Below are 15,305 nucleotides of genomic sequence, written 5' to 3' on the forward strand. Positions count from 1 at the left end.
TAAACCAGGAAATAGAAGGGTAAGAGCTGTGGTTTGTCTTACGTTGCATAGAGTATTCACTTTCTAACTCGATCTAATTATAAGATAGCTGGCTTTTTATGCATAATTTCTATCTGAAATTGTTTCTCAAAGGTCACCTTTTAACTTTAGTTAATAGGAAATGCCTTTAACAAAAGTTAGTGTAGGAAAAGTTCAAGACAGTTTGAAATAAAACCCAGGAAACAAGAATATGGGCAGAATCCTAGTCGATAGGACATAAACTGTGATAAAATTGTTGGAAAAGGGAAGTGCAAAAAATATGCTTGCGACTTGAATAAAAAATACACATTCATTCTAAAAAAAAAAATTAGAGAATTCAGAGAAGCAGATGTAAAGGAAAATAATTTCTAATACCATCGCTCATTGATTACATTTTTGGTGACAATCCTAGAACTTTTTTGTATTTATATTTTAAAACGTGGATCCTACTGTAACAGGTTTAATAAAGAGATTCTTTTTAAACTACAAACCATAAATTGAGTCTTGCATTCTATTTTGTATTTGGTTATTGTGTCTGGATGTAAACAATTACATCACATGAAAATGTTTGGAAAAAATTATAGTCCACATTCAGTTGTCCTTAATGAGTATTTCACCTTGGCCCAAATTCTTCAAGTAATTTTATACTCGTCTCTCTTACCTCCATCTTCTAGAAATTCAGGTACTTTAAATTAATTTTAGCATCTGGATTCATATCCAGATGATTGCAAAAAAAATAAAAACTATATGTCCTCCCAGATCAAACTATTTGGATTATCTGCTATTGACCATGTTTACACTTTCCTTCATTAGCATTAATAATTTAACTTGCTTTTATGAGGACAAGAAAAAAAAATCTGTCTCAGGGAAGGAAAGCCTGATCAAAATGATAAAGTCAGAATTAGGTGAGTGCTAACAGCATAGTTTTACTTGCACAAAGTATTTAATATTTCCTTTCTGATGATTGATTTCAACTGCTAAATCTTTTATGCATTTGGTTCCGTGAACTATTCCTTTATTTTGTTAAGTGTATTTTGCCATGTTATTCCACAGTAGTAGATGTACATAACAACTAAGTTTCTTGTTTGTACAAAATTTAGTGAAGTAGATGGGTAATGGTAATAGTAACCAACTGTTTTCCCCAGAGAGGAACCTATATTTTAATTAGGTTTCAGATAATTAGAAAATGGAACATAAAAATGTGGAAGTTACTTAACTGGAGATGTTTGGCTGCGTTTATCCAATGTAGTTGTACTCAACTGGAGTGATTATGCCTGACTGTGAACATTTGCTAATGTCTGGAGACATTTTTATTTGTCACAAGTGGGGAAGGAGAGGCCAAGGATGCTGCTAAAAGTGCTGCAGTTCATCCGACAGCCTTCAAAACAATTATCCGGCCTCAACTGTCAGTCAGTGGTGCTGAGGCTCAGAATCTTTGGTCTAGTGTAGTTTATTTGAAGAGAGATGGTGAGGATGTTGCCTAAAATATGCTATATGGTAATTGTAAAAAAAAAAAAAAGTTTTAGATTTAACTATAGATCATAGTTTAGAGGTGAAATGTTATATATGCATATTTTAATTATATGAAATGATATGTTAAGTTTTTTCCACTCATGAGTTCTGTTTATTATTTTTACATTTATCTTTGGCATTTTGAGATACCTACCAATTTTCCAAAGCTTGTCAGCTTGTTGCCTGAATTTATTTGAGAGAAAGTAATGTTTTTTGAAAGACAGTAATGTTTTACACAGGTATGATATTATAAGAAATCTCATGCTTCAAATTACTCATTGTATAAACAAACATCAAGTTAGCAATTTCTTTTATGCATCCTGTAGGTAGTTGATTTCCACATTATATAACCATTTATATTGTTCTTGAAAATTATCTTTAAAATGCTTGTTGTATATATGTCCCGTGCTTATTTTTGAGAACTATCTCCAAGAATAATAACTAAATCATTGTTATATTTCTTTACCTCTTCCTTTTTTAGCCCTCTGAAAGTGACATTGATAGAAGTGGCTTCAGTCTAATGTGATTTTCCCAAATATTACCTGCAATTCAAATAAGTAATTGAGAGCACTTCTTGTAAAGAGATTTTGCCTGGCCTGGACCTCAAAGAGGACTTTTCTGAGGGATAATTATAGAGGTATAAACCTGCTTATGTTCAGGTGTACGTGGGATATATGTATATGTGAAAATAGTCCTGGTAAGTCTGTCATTAATTTTGGAGTGTGAGGTACAACAATATAGAGTCTTCAGGAGATTAATGGGAATGCATAAGAAGTATCCAGGCAAATGATTTCATTACATATTAATTTATGAATTACTTGGAAGCTGAAGTTCATCTGTATGTAAATATGCAGAATATCAAGTTTGCAAAATCAAACTTTATCAGTTATACTCTGAGATCCTCAACTTATCAGATGGAATATAAGACCAGCCACGATGCTCAGCATATCAGTTGATTATGCTTTTAATTATTTTAAAAGAAAGAAAAACATAGCTTCCTTACTGCTTACTCCTCTGCGCCCAGGGAAAGAAAAGCGAAGTTAACACAACCAGCATGTGTACACATTCTATTCGTGCAGTTAGAAGTAGGATTGTGATTGATTGCTGTGTCCAAGGGTAATCATTGCCAAATTCCCCTTTGTAGGTCCTATACCATATTCTATTATACTTCCACTTGCTGTGTATGAGATTGCCTATTTCTTTAGAGTCTGCCGCCATCAACTTTTGGATTTTTGCAATTTGATGGGTGAGAAATGTTTTTTGTAGTTTTAATTTGAATTTTATGGTAGATTATGTTTGCAAAGATGGTGTAACAGTAGTTCCCATTCCACATGTTTTTTTTTTTTTTTCACATGCTTTTTTACTGTGTTACTTTGCCAGTTTTTCATAATGCAATAGAGTCTATTTCCCTGTTCCTTGAATCTGGGCTGGCCCTGTGACTGACTGTGATTAATAGTATGTGTCAGAAGTGACACTCAGCTTGCAAGGCTGCATCTTAAAGATCTTGCTTCTTCCTCCTTGTTCTTGGAGCACTGAGCCATCACATAATGAGGTATGTCTTGCTGGAGAGACCACATGGTGGGGGGAGGGGGGGAGGAGGAGGAGGAGGGAGAGAGACTTAAGAGGGGCTATAAATGGAAAGAGATTTAGAAGACATCAATCAGTTACCTTGCGTAGACCTTATTTTAATCCAAACTTCTGTTTGTTATTTGTTTCAGGTTAAATTTATATGATAACTTGGAGAGAACTGACATTTTTATGATGTTGAATTGACCAAGAACAAGGAGTATCATGCCATTTGTTCAAGTTTACTCTTGAACTTTTCAGTCTTTCAAGAGGGTTTTAAAATTTTATTCATGTAAGTGTTGCAAATTTCTAAGTTTACACTCAAGTATTTAATCTTGGTTTCTTTTTCTTTTGTATTGATTTTTGTATGTTGATTTTATATTCCAGTACCTCTTTGAATTCTCATATTGTTTATATTAGTTTTTTGTTTTTCTTAGGTTTTCTAGGTATTCTATCATCAGCAAATAGAGATAATTTTACCACTTCCTTTCCAATTCTTATGTATTTAACTGTTTTTTCTTTTCTAATTATGTTTACTAATACCTCCAATGTAATAAGTGGTGGAGATAATGGGTAACCTAGCCTTAAACTTGACTTCAGTGAGAATGCCTGTACTGTTTTCCCTCTTATCAGATGCTGATTTGGAAGCTAAGCATATGTGTATATTTATATTTATACATATAAATTGTGATAAGGAAGTATTCATCATTTCCTATTTAAATACTTGATTAAATATTAAATCAAGAATTGATGCTAAATTTTGTTGAAGACTTTTTAGAATATATGGAGATGATTGTATGATTTTACTTCTTAGATCTTCTAATATGGTAAATTATGCTAATGGTTTCCTAATACTAAATCTTCATTGTATTCCTGGAATAAACCACACGGAGATGTATTGTTCTTTTTTAAAAACTGAGCTTTTGGATTCTATTTGCTGATATTTTAATTATAATTTTGCATTGATGTTCATAAGTGAGATATGTCTGAAGTTTTCTTTCCTTTGCAGTGTAATTCAGGTTTTGGAATCAATGTTGTATTTTACAAGAATACATTGGAAGTTTCTCTTCTTTTAGAACAGTTTAATAGGGTTGGGATTATTTGATCTTTGAAGATTTGATAGAATTCCCCTCTGAAACTACCTAGACCTGGTGCTTGTTTTGGGGTTAGTTCTTTGATAAGCTTTTAATTTCAGTTTATATTTTCTATCTCAGTAGAGGCCAAATTTGGTAAAATATATTTTCCTAGGGTACTATTCCAGTTTTCAAATTTATTTGTAAAGACATGTACTAAGTAATCTTTCAGTGTTTTCTTTTTTTTTAATATAGCCTTTGTTTCCAAGTTATTTTTCCCTTTTCATTTCTATGTTGTGTATTTTCTTTTTCTTTTTTTGATTAGTTATCTAGTGGCCTCATTTATTTTGTTGATTAATTTTTAAGAACCAGCTTTTTAATTTGTTAGTTCTATTATTTCATTTTGTTTCTAAACCATTATTTGTGCCTTATCTGTATTATTGCATTTCCTCTTTCAGTTTTCTCTGTTGCTATTTTTAAGCTTTTGAAGTGCATATTTAATGCAGTATATTTATTCTTTACTTTTCTTAGTATAAGTATATATATAAGCTCTAAATTTTCCACCAATCACTGATTTAGTTGTATCCTATACATCCTGTTTTTATTATAATTTTTAAAGAAATTTGGCAATTTTGGCTTGTCTTTTTTTTTTTTTTTTTTTTTCGGTACGTGGGCCTCTCACTGTTGTGGCCTCTTCCGTTGCGGAGCACAGGCTCCGGACACGCAGGCTTAGCGGCCATGGCTCACGGGCCCAGCCGCTCCGCGGCACGTGGGATCCCCCCCCGCACCGGGACACGAACCTACGTCCCCTGCATCGGCAGGCGGACTCTCAACCACTGTGCCACCAGGGAAGCCGTTGGCTTGTCTTTTTATTCTTACCTAAGTTGTGTGTTTAATAAGTGGTTTTAAAATTTTTCCTGTTAAAATGACATTTTTGGCTTTAAAAACTTGTTTATTGGCTTCTAATTTTACCATATTGTGATCAAAGAAATATTGTTTGTATTTTCCTACTTTATACAACTTTTTGAGGTATTCTTTTTGACATAATAGTTTCCTCAACTGTTTCATGTTTCTTGAAAAGAAGATAGATTCTTTGATATCAGGGTACAGATTTTGATTTTTATGAGTATATATAAGTATCTACCTTACTGAGTATGTTATTTAGGACTTTTATATACTTACGTATATTTATTTTTCTTTTGTCTTGGACTAATAATGATGTATTATTAATATGTGTGTCAATTTGTCCCTGCATCTTCTCACGTTTCTGCTTTATGAAGGTGGCCACTATGTTATTTGGTATAGAGATATTCAAAACTGCTATATTTTCATTATGAATTGTGAACTTAGTGTTACAAAGTGTCCTTCTTTGTCTTTGTTCAATGCTTTGGGGCCTGAATTCATCTTGTTAGATATTATGCTCACAGCCCTGCTTTACTTTTGTTTGCAATTGCCTAGTCTATTTTGCCTATTTCTCTATTTTTAGCCTTGTTTTAGAGGTGTCTCTTGAATACAGCATAAGCTTGGATTTTGCTTTATTAAACTATGTGGGGAAAGATAAATGGTTATGTTAAGCCTATTTATATTTATTGGTATAACTCACTTGGTGAGTCCATGCATTGCTGTGGAGACAGTCTGGCTAAGACTTCCAAATTCATGCTTCCTAAGTTTTCAGTAATGTGTATTATTTTTATAAATGAACACCTACATAGAGTAAACTTTTATATTAAAAAAGCCAGGGTTTTATATTTTATGTGTATGGTATATATTTTGTTTTACTTACATAGAATTTTTGTATAATGTTTTTCATTTCAGAATATTCTACGTGACTTTATTTTTCTTTGATTGACAGTGTTGACCTGAAATAAATAGACTCACAGATATTTCTCCAGGAAAGGTAGGTTTATTTGGGATCAGCAGAGAATTGCAATTCTGGGTCTGCACCCACAGCAAGTTTTGTTCAAGTTCCCGCCACAGCAAAGGAAGGAGGATGCTTTTACAGAGAGGAAAAGGAAGTTGGTAGGGCTGTAGTAAACAAAGAGTCCGTGGCTTTTCATTGGCTGAGTCCTTGTCAGGAAAGGAGTCTTCTTCCTGTTGGCTCTGCTGTCGTTTCAGAGCATGAGAGCTCCCCCTTCTGGTTGCCCAACTCTATTCAATCGAGGTTTCTGTGTATTAATTTTTTTTTTACAACAGTTTAAAAAATCAAATGCGCTTGGTATTTTCATTGACATTTTCTTTTGTTCTTTTTTGTTGTACCGTCTCTCCCACCCCATAATAGTAATCTGCTCATAGTGGGTACTTGGTGAATACTAGGTACACAAATGACTGTCCCTAGGCAACTTTAATCCGTATTTGAATGTGTCTACTGGAAACAAATCTGTGATCTAGAGACCATCAACACTGTGCGGCTCAACATGATCTAGCTATTCTGTTTTCAAGCAGAATTTAAAACACTACTGTTCATCATTTCCTTGAACCCAATTTCCCCTTAAGCCAAATGTGTCATTCTTATTTTACTGGGCACTTTTGTCTTTGGTATTCATATAAAATGTTGAGTAAATGGAAGTTTAAACAATACTATTTAGCGACAGATTATGATGGTGTTCTAAGTTGAATAATGGCCACCCGAAGATAGCAAGTCCTAAACGCTAGAATTTATAAACGTTACCTTAAAATTTGGAAAGAGGGTTTTGCAGATGTAATCAAATTAAGAATTTTGGGAAGAGGGGATTGCCCTGGATTATCTGGGTGGGCCCTAAATGCCGTCAAAGTAGCTTTAAAGGAGTGAGGCAAAGGGAGATAACACAGACACAGAGGAAAGGACATGCGGATCAAGGAAGCAGTGTGATCATGGAGGCAGAGATTGGAGTGATGCTCTCCCAAGCCACGGAATGCCTAGAACCACCAGAGCCTGGAAGAGGCAAGGCATGCATTCTCCCCTAGATACTTCAGAGGGAATGTGGCCCTGTGGACACCTTGATTCAAACTTCAGTCCTCCAGAACTGTGAGAGAAAAAATTTCTGTTGTTTTAAGTCACCAATTCTATAATATGTCACAACAGCCACAGAAAACTAATATAGATGGGAAAGTTACTAAAGCCGTATGAAAATGGCTATTGTAGGAGATAGCCTGGCTGTTGCTATTTGTCTATATAATCTCTGAATTGACTCAAACTATTGTGCTAGGAAGACAGTTTTTAAGGCTAACTGCTTAAAAGGCAGAGTGCATTTAAGGCTGAAGGAATGTGAATTTGGCTAAGTAAGGTATGTTTTGCCCTCAAAGATAATTGAGCTGACAACCACCTGGTAAAACCAAAATTTTTGAACAACTGGTTATCAGTGACCAGTTTCATGTTGCTGTGTCTGACAGTTCAAAGGTGTAGTGGACTGTCAGCATGTCTACGGCTGTCCACCTTCCAAACTTTCCCTCCTTTCTGGGATAATCCACCATGAGTCTCAGTGGAACACAGGATGCTGCCTCCAATGATAGTTAATGGTTAATTTGTGCCTTTCCTCTTCTTCTTGGAGCCAGGACTTGGTCATATGACCAGGGCTTAGTTGATTAAACATTCCAACTCAGGACCCTGAATCTTCAGTGACTGCCATATGCATAGGGACAGTTAGGCAGGATTCACAGCAGCAGGGGCAGCTGTTTCTGCTAAAAGTGCCCTGTTTCCTCACTTCAGCGCTGTGTTGGTGTTGACTCCTAGTCCAAGTTTAGCCCCGCCGCAGCATCCTACCAATAATGTGAATTCCCAATATCCTTCCAGTAATTTCCTTTTTTTTTTTTTTTTTTTTTTTTGTGGTACGCGGGCCTCTCACTGTTGTGGCCTCTCCCGTTGCGGAGCACAGGCTCCGGACGCGCAGACTCAGCGGCCATGGCTCACGGGCCCAGCCACTCGGCGGCATGTGGGATCCTTCCGGACCGGGGCACGAAGCCGTGTCCCCTGCATCGGCAGGTGGACTCTCAACCACTGCGTCACCAGGGAAGCCCTAATTTCCCTTTTTACTTGAGAGACTGGTGTCAGCTTCTGCTACTTTTACTTTGAAGATTTCTAACAGATGTATTGGCTCTTCTTAATGTCTTAGTATCTATGTTACTATCTTACTATTTTCTTAAGAATTCAGGCTTCATTAATCCAATAGGATTTCTGACTCAAGAGAGAGTGAAAGTGAGCCTTGGACAGCCTTAAAATACTAGTGTTGATTATCTTTTCAAGACATACCAAATTGTATAAAGTAATCAAAACATCTAAGGAGGTCTTTGTGACAAGTTAGCTAGTGTTTTAGCATCCTTATTATCCCCAGGATAATTAGAATTCTGCTCGATACTTTAAGATAAAACTGGTAAGTTCTTTTGTTAATTAATTATATGGCACGTACAGAAAAAAATTATAAAATTTATTATTGATTGCTTCATGCCAATCATTGTTTTATGCGTTTTATACGTTATCTTATTTAATCCTCATTAATATATTTTGAGTCAGGTACCATTAAAATTCCTAGATAAGGAAATGGAGACATTGGCAAAAGAAAAAAGAGGGGGCAGCTGATAGTTTTGTTACCCTCTAAACAGCTTCAACCGTCACTAGTAAGTCAAGTACAGTGAAGTCCAGACAATCCAGTCACTGCAAGACTTAATGCATCCTTTATTTGTGACTTAAGTGTGGCTCTCAAAACAGCACCACAGCAGCTGGCGTAGCAGATGTAGATTGAAGCCAGCTGCAGAATTGCACAAATGAATCTATAGTTTAATTTGATATATATGTATATATAAAATTGTATAATTGTATAACATATAAATATAATTTTTTTAAGGAACACCTTCCTCATCTAGAAAATCATTTGCGATTACTTAAGGCAATCTCAACTTCATAACTTAGCTGAAAACCATATGGAGAATCTTGATATAGAGGTAGAGACTAAAAATAACTTTTAAAGAAGTTAGTATGGCTTACATTTCATGATCAAGCTGGCAGAAATAGCTAACTTTTTAGGCTGTTCTCTTCTTGTTCCATACTTTGTCCCAGTGATATTTTACCTCTTTATCGTGGCACATCTCATGCCTCCAAGTGGAAGTCTCCAATGGTGAGGGCCTGACTGACTCTGCTGGGGTTATATGTTTATTGCCTGTTTTTCCTGTTGGCTAGGTTCCTCACCTCTTCTCCGTGTAATCTCATGACCTCTCCCTCTCCGTGTGGTGTCTTCAAATTGCCTCTATATATGGTGTTTCCAGTAGAGTAGCCAGACTTCTGACATGGCAGCTCAGGGCTCCCAAGAGTGCAAAAGCAAAAGCTGCCAGGGCTTCTGCCTTATTGTATTGGCTAAAGCAGGTCACTGGGCCAGCTCAGATTCAGGGGGAGGAGATTACAGAAGGACTACTTTGGGAGTCACCAAAGAAAGGGTGGAGCACATGGTGTAAAGGCAGCATTCCAGCCATGTTTGTGTCTAGCCATCATGTGCATGCACGTGCTGGACGTTTGATGAAAGATTTTTCTCCCTTCTCCTTGCATCACGTCAGATCCTTATTTCAACTACCTGTGCACAGATGCAAAAATAAGTACCTCACATCCCATATTTATCATGCTATTAGTATTTCTTTGTGTTAGGTCAGATTTGTAATAGTTTTCCTCAGAGGTTAATGCAGAATTTAGAAAGCAATGAATTGTGCCTTATTGTCAAAATAAAGATCAGATCAGAACAGAGTGAGAATAATTTTCCGAGAAAAAGAATAGGTACATCCTATTGGCTGATTTTTTTTTTAAAACCAGCATTCTTAAGGTGTTTTTTTGTTTTTTGTTTTGCGGTACGCAGGCCTCTCACTGTTGTGGCCTCTCCCGTTGCGGAGCACAGGCTCCGGACACGCAGGCTCAGCGGCCATGGTTCACAGGCCCAGCCGCTCCGCGGCATGTGGGATCTTCCCAGACCGGGGCACGAACCCGTGTCCCCTGCATCAGCAGGCGGACTCTCAACCACTGCGCCACCAGGGAAGCCCTTAAGGTATAATTTATATAATACAATTTAAGGTATAATTAACATAAATAAAATGCATAGATCTTAAGTGTTGTTTTACTGAGTTTTGACAATTTTATACACCTACCCAAAACGACATAAATCATTTCTGTCACCAGAGGAAGTGTTCTTATGCCCCTTTTCAGTCAGTTCTCTCTCACCTCCAGGAGCAGCTATTGTTATGATGTCTATTACCATAGATTCATTTTGCTGGTTCTTAAATTTCTTGTAATTTGTATAGATTATACAACCTGTTGTATCTAGATTTATTTACTTACCATGATGTTTTTGAAGTGCTTCCGTTTAGTTGAGTATATCAGTAGTTCCCTTTATTAAATAATCAGTAGTGTTCCATTGTGTGGATGTACCACATTTTGTTTATCCATGCTCCTGTTGATTGATTGACACTTTGATTACTTCCAGTTTTTGGCTACTATAAATAAGGTTGCTATAAACACTCTTGTATCTCTCCCTCTCTCCCCCTCTCTTTCCCTCCCCCCATACATACTTGCTGAATCAAAGAGTAAATATATATTTAAGTTGTAATAAATTGCCAAACGGTTCTCTAAAGTGGCAGTAGGGACTTCCCTGGTGGCGCAGTGGTTAAGAATCCGCCTGCCAATGCAAGGGACACGGGTTCAAGCCCTGGTCTGGGAAGATCCCACATGCCGCCGAGCAACTAAGCCCGTGTGCCACAACTACTGACCCTGTGCCGTAGAGCCCGCGAGCCATAACTACTGAAGCCCGTGCGCCTAGAGCTCGTGCTCTGCAACAAGAGAAGCCACCACAATGAGAAGCCCTTGCGCTGCAGCAAAGAGTAGCCCCTACTCGCTGCACCTAGAGAAAGCCCATGCAGCAATGAAGACCCAATGTGGCCATAAATAAATAAATAAAAAGTGGTAGTAATGAAGAGAGTTTTAGTCACTTCCTGTCATCACTAATGTTTGGTGTTGCCAGTCTTTTTAGCATTCTAATGGATGTGAAATGGTGTCCCGTAGTTTTATTTTGCATTTCTCTTATGACTAAAGATGTTGGACACATTTTCATGCACTCATTGGCCATTCGTATACCTTCTCCTGTCAAGTGGCTTTAAGACGTTTTCCCACTTGTATAATTCTTTATATATTCTGATACCAGTACTTTGTCAGATCAATGTGTTAAGATTATTTTTATCCTCAGTCTGTGGCTTGTGTATTCATTTTCCTAATGATATCTTTTGATGAGCAAAACTGTTTACTTGTGATTAAATTCAAGTTATCAATTTTGAAAATTTTACGGTTAGTCCTTTTTGTCTTGTCTAAAAATATTTTAATGGTCCAAGGTCACAACAGGTATTTTCCTATGTTTTTTAGTAGATACTCTATGGTTTTAGCTTTTATATTTAGGTCAACTTCCATTTGAAGTGTAGTCAGAAAAGATACTTTTTATGATTTCAATCTTAAATTTTTAAGACTTGTCTTGTAGCCTAACATATGATCTCTCCTGGAGAATGTTTCATGCGGACTTGAAAAAAATTTGTTTTCTGTTGCCGTTGGATAGAATGTTCTGTGTGTGTATGTTAGACCTACTTGGTTTATATTATTGTTCAAGTCCACTGTTTCCTTATTGATTTTCTGACTAGATCATCTATCTTTTATTGAAAGTAGGGGTACAATTATTGTATTGCTGTCTATTTATTCCTTCAGTCCTATTAATATTTGATTTATATATTTTTGTTCTCCTATATTGGGGTGCACATATATTTACAATTGTTATATCCCCTTGATGAATTTACCCCGTTGTCGTTATATAGTGCCGTTATTTGTCTTTTTTGAGAGCTTATGACTTAAAGTCTATTTCGTCCGACATAAGTATAGTCATTTCTCTCTCTTTTGGTTATCGTTTACATGGAATATCTTTTTTCATCCCTTCACTTTCAGCCTATGTGTGTCATTAAAGCTAACATGACTCTGGTAGGTGCCAAATTGTTGGTCACTAGGGCAGGCCAGGTACTGGGGTCCACCATGACATTCACTTCATTCTGTCACTCTGCCATGCTGCCTGGGCTTTGGGTGCGGTGAAGGGTGTAATGTGAAACTGTCCTTCCTACCCTCTTCATTGCATCTTTTCTTATTTCCATGCTCCATCCAGGTGCTGTAATCTCTCACCTGGAATCCTTCGCTCTTGTGAAGGTATTTTTGTGAGTGGTTAGTTCAAATTGATGTTTCTGTGAGGGGACCAGTGGTGGAAACTCCTATCTCACCATCTTGCTGACTTCACTTCAAACTATTTTAAAACTAGATGAAATAAGGGCCACTTTTTGATGCAGTAATCTTGTTGCTATCCATGGCTTGTTGTTATAAGTCCCATTTCTCAAAAAGAGTTACAGCATCAGCAGATTTCAACGAAGTGGTTGTTAGGCACATTTGGCTCATGAAGGCTGATTCTCTTCCTAGTGATCTTTATCAAATTGAGAATAGCAGTCTTTGAATATGCTAGTCTTTGTGCAGTGAATATTCATGTTTTCTTTATTTCTCCCAGTGATATTGTGTCAAAACGGCGCTTGACAAATCAGTCAACTGAAACAAAATTCTGGGGTCACCTGAATGCCTATTTATTTCATTAGGGGTGGAGTCACATCCATTGTGTTCACTTTTTTTGTTTTATTTTCATAGCTAGATACATGATTTAAGGGCAATTTACGTGGAGAAATCACATTTCTCTTACATAGGTTACATGAAATAGGAAAAACCTAATTCTTCCATCAGAATATAGGAATCTATTAGACACATACACCCCTGCTTCATAGGAGTGAAAAGCTTCCTTTTGTGTCTCCTGAAAATATTCAGGTACGGGGCTTCTGGAATGAAGAATTTGTTGTACTTCTGAGTTACTAGTTGACATTTCTCCTATCGGCTCTGTACATCTTCATGCAACACATCCTGTTTCTCCCTTTACGTTGTTTACTAGGGTGCTCAGAACCAAATAGGTATTCTACTGAATATGAGTATCAATTCTGCTTTCACATTATAATTTTTAGACTTATTTTTCACTAAGTCCAATTTCCTCATTTACTTAGTTTTTAAAAAGCTTAACTGGCCATTTTTAGGTTGTCCTAAAAAAGTGGATCTCACCTTTGCCTATATTAAATCACAAAGTTTTGAGGATGGGGTGAGGGTGTTACCCAGGCTCCATCAGGAAGGATAACCCAGGTCTTGCTGGCTCTTGCCCTTGCACTTCTTCTGTCCTCTGGGCTCTGACCTCTGTCCACCTGGTGACAGATACATGCTCTCTCTCCTTCCCCATGCACCTGGGCACAAGCTTCTCTGGCAGATGTTCTCCACCCCACCCCCTCCCCTATTCAGATCATCTCATGCAAATAAATATCACAGGCTTGCAAATGCACTACTTCATAAAAATTCCTGAAATCCTTTTAGCTCAACCCAGATCCACACTACAGATTTATTCAACCTAGGAAGCCAGGAAATGTACAGAGCACAGGGGAGTGACCAGACTTTCTCTATTATTTCCACCTCTGTTTTGTTTCTCTGCAGCCCCAGGGCTGCGTTCCCATCCAGGTACTCCAAACATTTTTACTGCTCTCTTTTCTACAGTCAGTCAGGTCACAGCCAGGGTGCACCCGTGCTGGTGATACCCTCTCATGAAGGCTTCCTATCCATGATTTTCTTGCCTCTGATGCACATGCTATTCATGGGATGTAGATGGAAATTGCTCCATTAATTTCCTGACACTTGGTTGAATATGTGCTTCTTGAGAAAAACAGTGTGCACAAATAATTGGGAAACGTACAGGGGTCCTATGCCCTTTACGGCTTCAAAGAAAAGAACATTAATTAAGGAAATTATTCTCCTTTTTAAAAATTTTTTAATACCACAGGTTCTTATTAGTCATCCATTTTATACACATCAGTGTATACATGTCAATCCCAATCGCCAAATTCATCGCACCCCCACCTCCACCCCTGCTGCTTTCCTCCCTTGGTGTCCATTCGTTTCTTCTCTACATCTGTGTCTCAATTTCTGCCCCGCAAACCGGTTCATCTGTACCATTTTTCTAGGTTCCATATATATGCATTTATATACGATATTTGTTTTTCTCTTCCTGACTTACTTCACTCTGTATGACAGTCTCTAGATCCATCCACGTCTCTACAAATGACCCAATTTCGTTCCTTTTAATGGCTGAGTAATATTCCATTGTATATATGTATAACATCTTCTTTATCCATTCGTCTGTTGATGGGCATTCAGGTTGCTTCCATGACCTGGCTATTGTAAATAGTGCTGCAGTGAACATTGGGATGCATGTGTCTTTTTGAATTATGGTTTTCTCTGGGTATATGCCCAGTAGTGGGATTTCTGGATCATATGGTAATTCTATTTTTAGTTTTTTAAGGAAACTGCATACTGTTCTCCATAGTGGCTGTATCAATTTACATTCCCACCAACAGTGCAAGAGGGTTCCCTTTTCTCCACACCCTCTCCAGCATTTGTTGTTTGTAGATTTTCTGTTGATGCCCATTCTAACTGGTATGAGGTGATACCTTACTGTAGTTTTGATTTGCATTTCTCTAATAATTAATGATGTTGAGCAGCCTTTCATGTGCTTCTTGGCCATCTGTATGTCTTCTTTGGAGAAATGTCTATTCAGGTCTTCTGCCCATTTTTGGATTGGGTTGTTTGTTTTTTTAATATTGAGCTGCATGAGCTGTTTATATATTTTGGAGATTAATCCTTTGCCCGTTGATTCGTTTGCAAATATTTTCTCCCATTCTGAGGGTTGTCTTTTGGTCTTGTCTATGGTTTCCTTTGCTGTGCAAAAGCTTTGAAGTTTCATTAGGTCCCATTTGTTTATTTTTGTTTTTATTTCCATTTCTCTAGGAGGTGGATCAAAAAAGATCTTGCTGGGCTTCCCTGGTGGCTCAGTGGTTGAGAGTCCGCCTGCCAATGCAGGGGACACGGGTTCGTGCCCCGGTCCAGGAAGATCCCATGTGCCATGCCGCGGAGCGGCTGGGCCTGTGAGCCATGGCCGCTGAGCCTGGATGTCCAGAGCCTGTGCTCCGCAAACGGGAGAGGCCACAACAGTGAGAGGCCCACATACCACAAAAAAAAAAAAAAAAAAAAGA

This window comes from Monodon monoceros, unplaced genomic scaffold, assembly GCF_005190385.1.
Source record: "Monodon monoceros isolate NGI ecotype Baffin Bay Population unplaced genomic scaffold, NGI_Narwhal_1 Super_Scaffold_15, whole genome shotgun sequence".
Taxonomy (NCBI): domain Eukaryota; kingdom Metazoa; phylum Chordata; class Mammalia; order Artiodactyla; family Monodontidae; genus Monodon; species Monodon monoceros.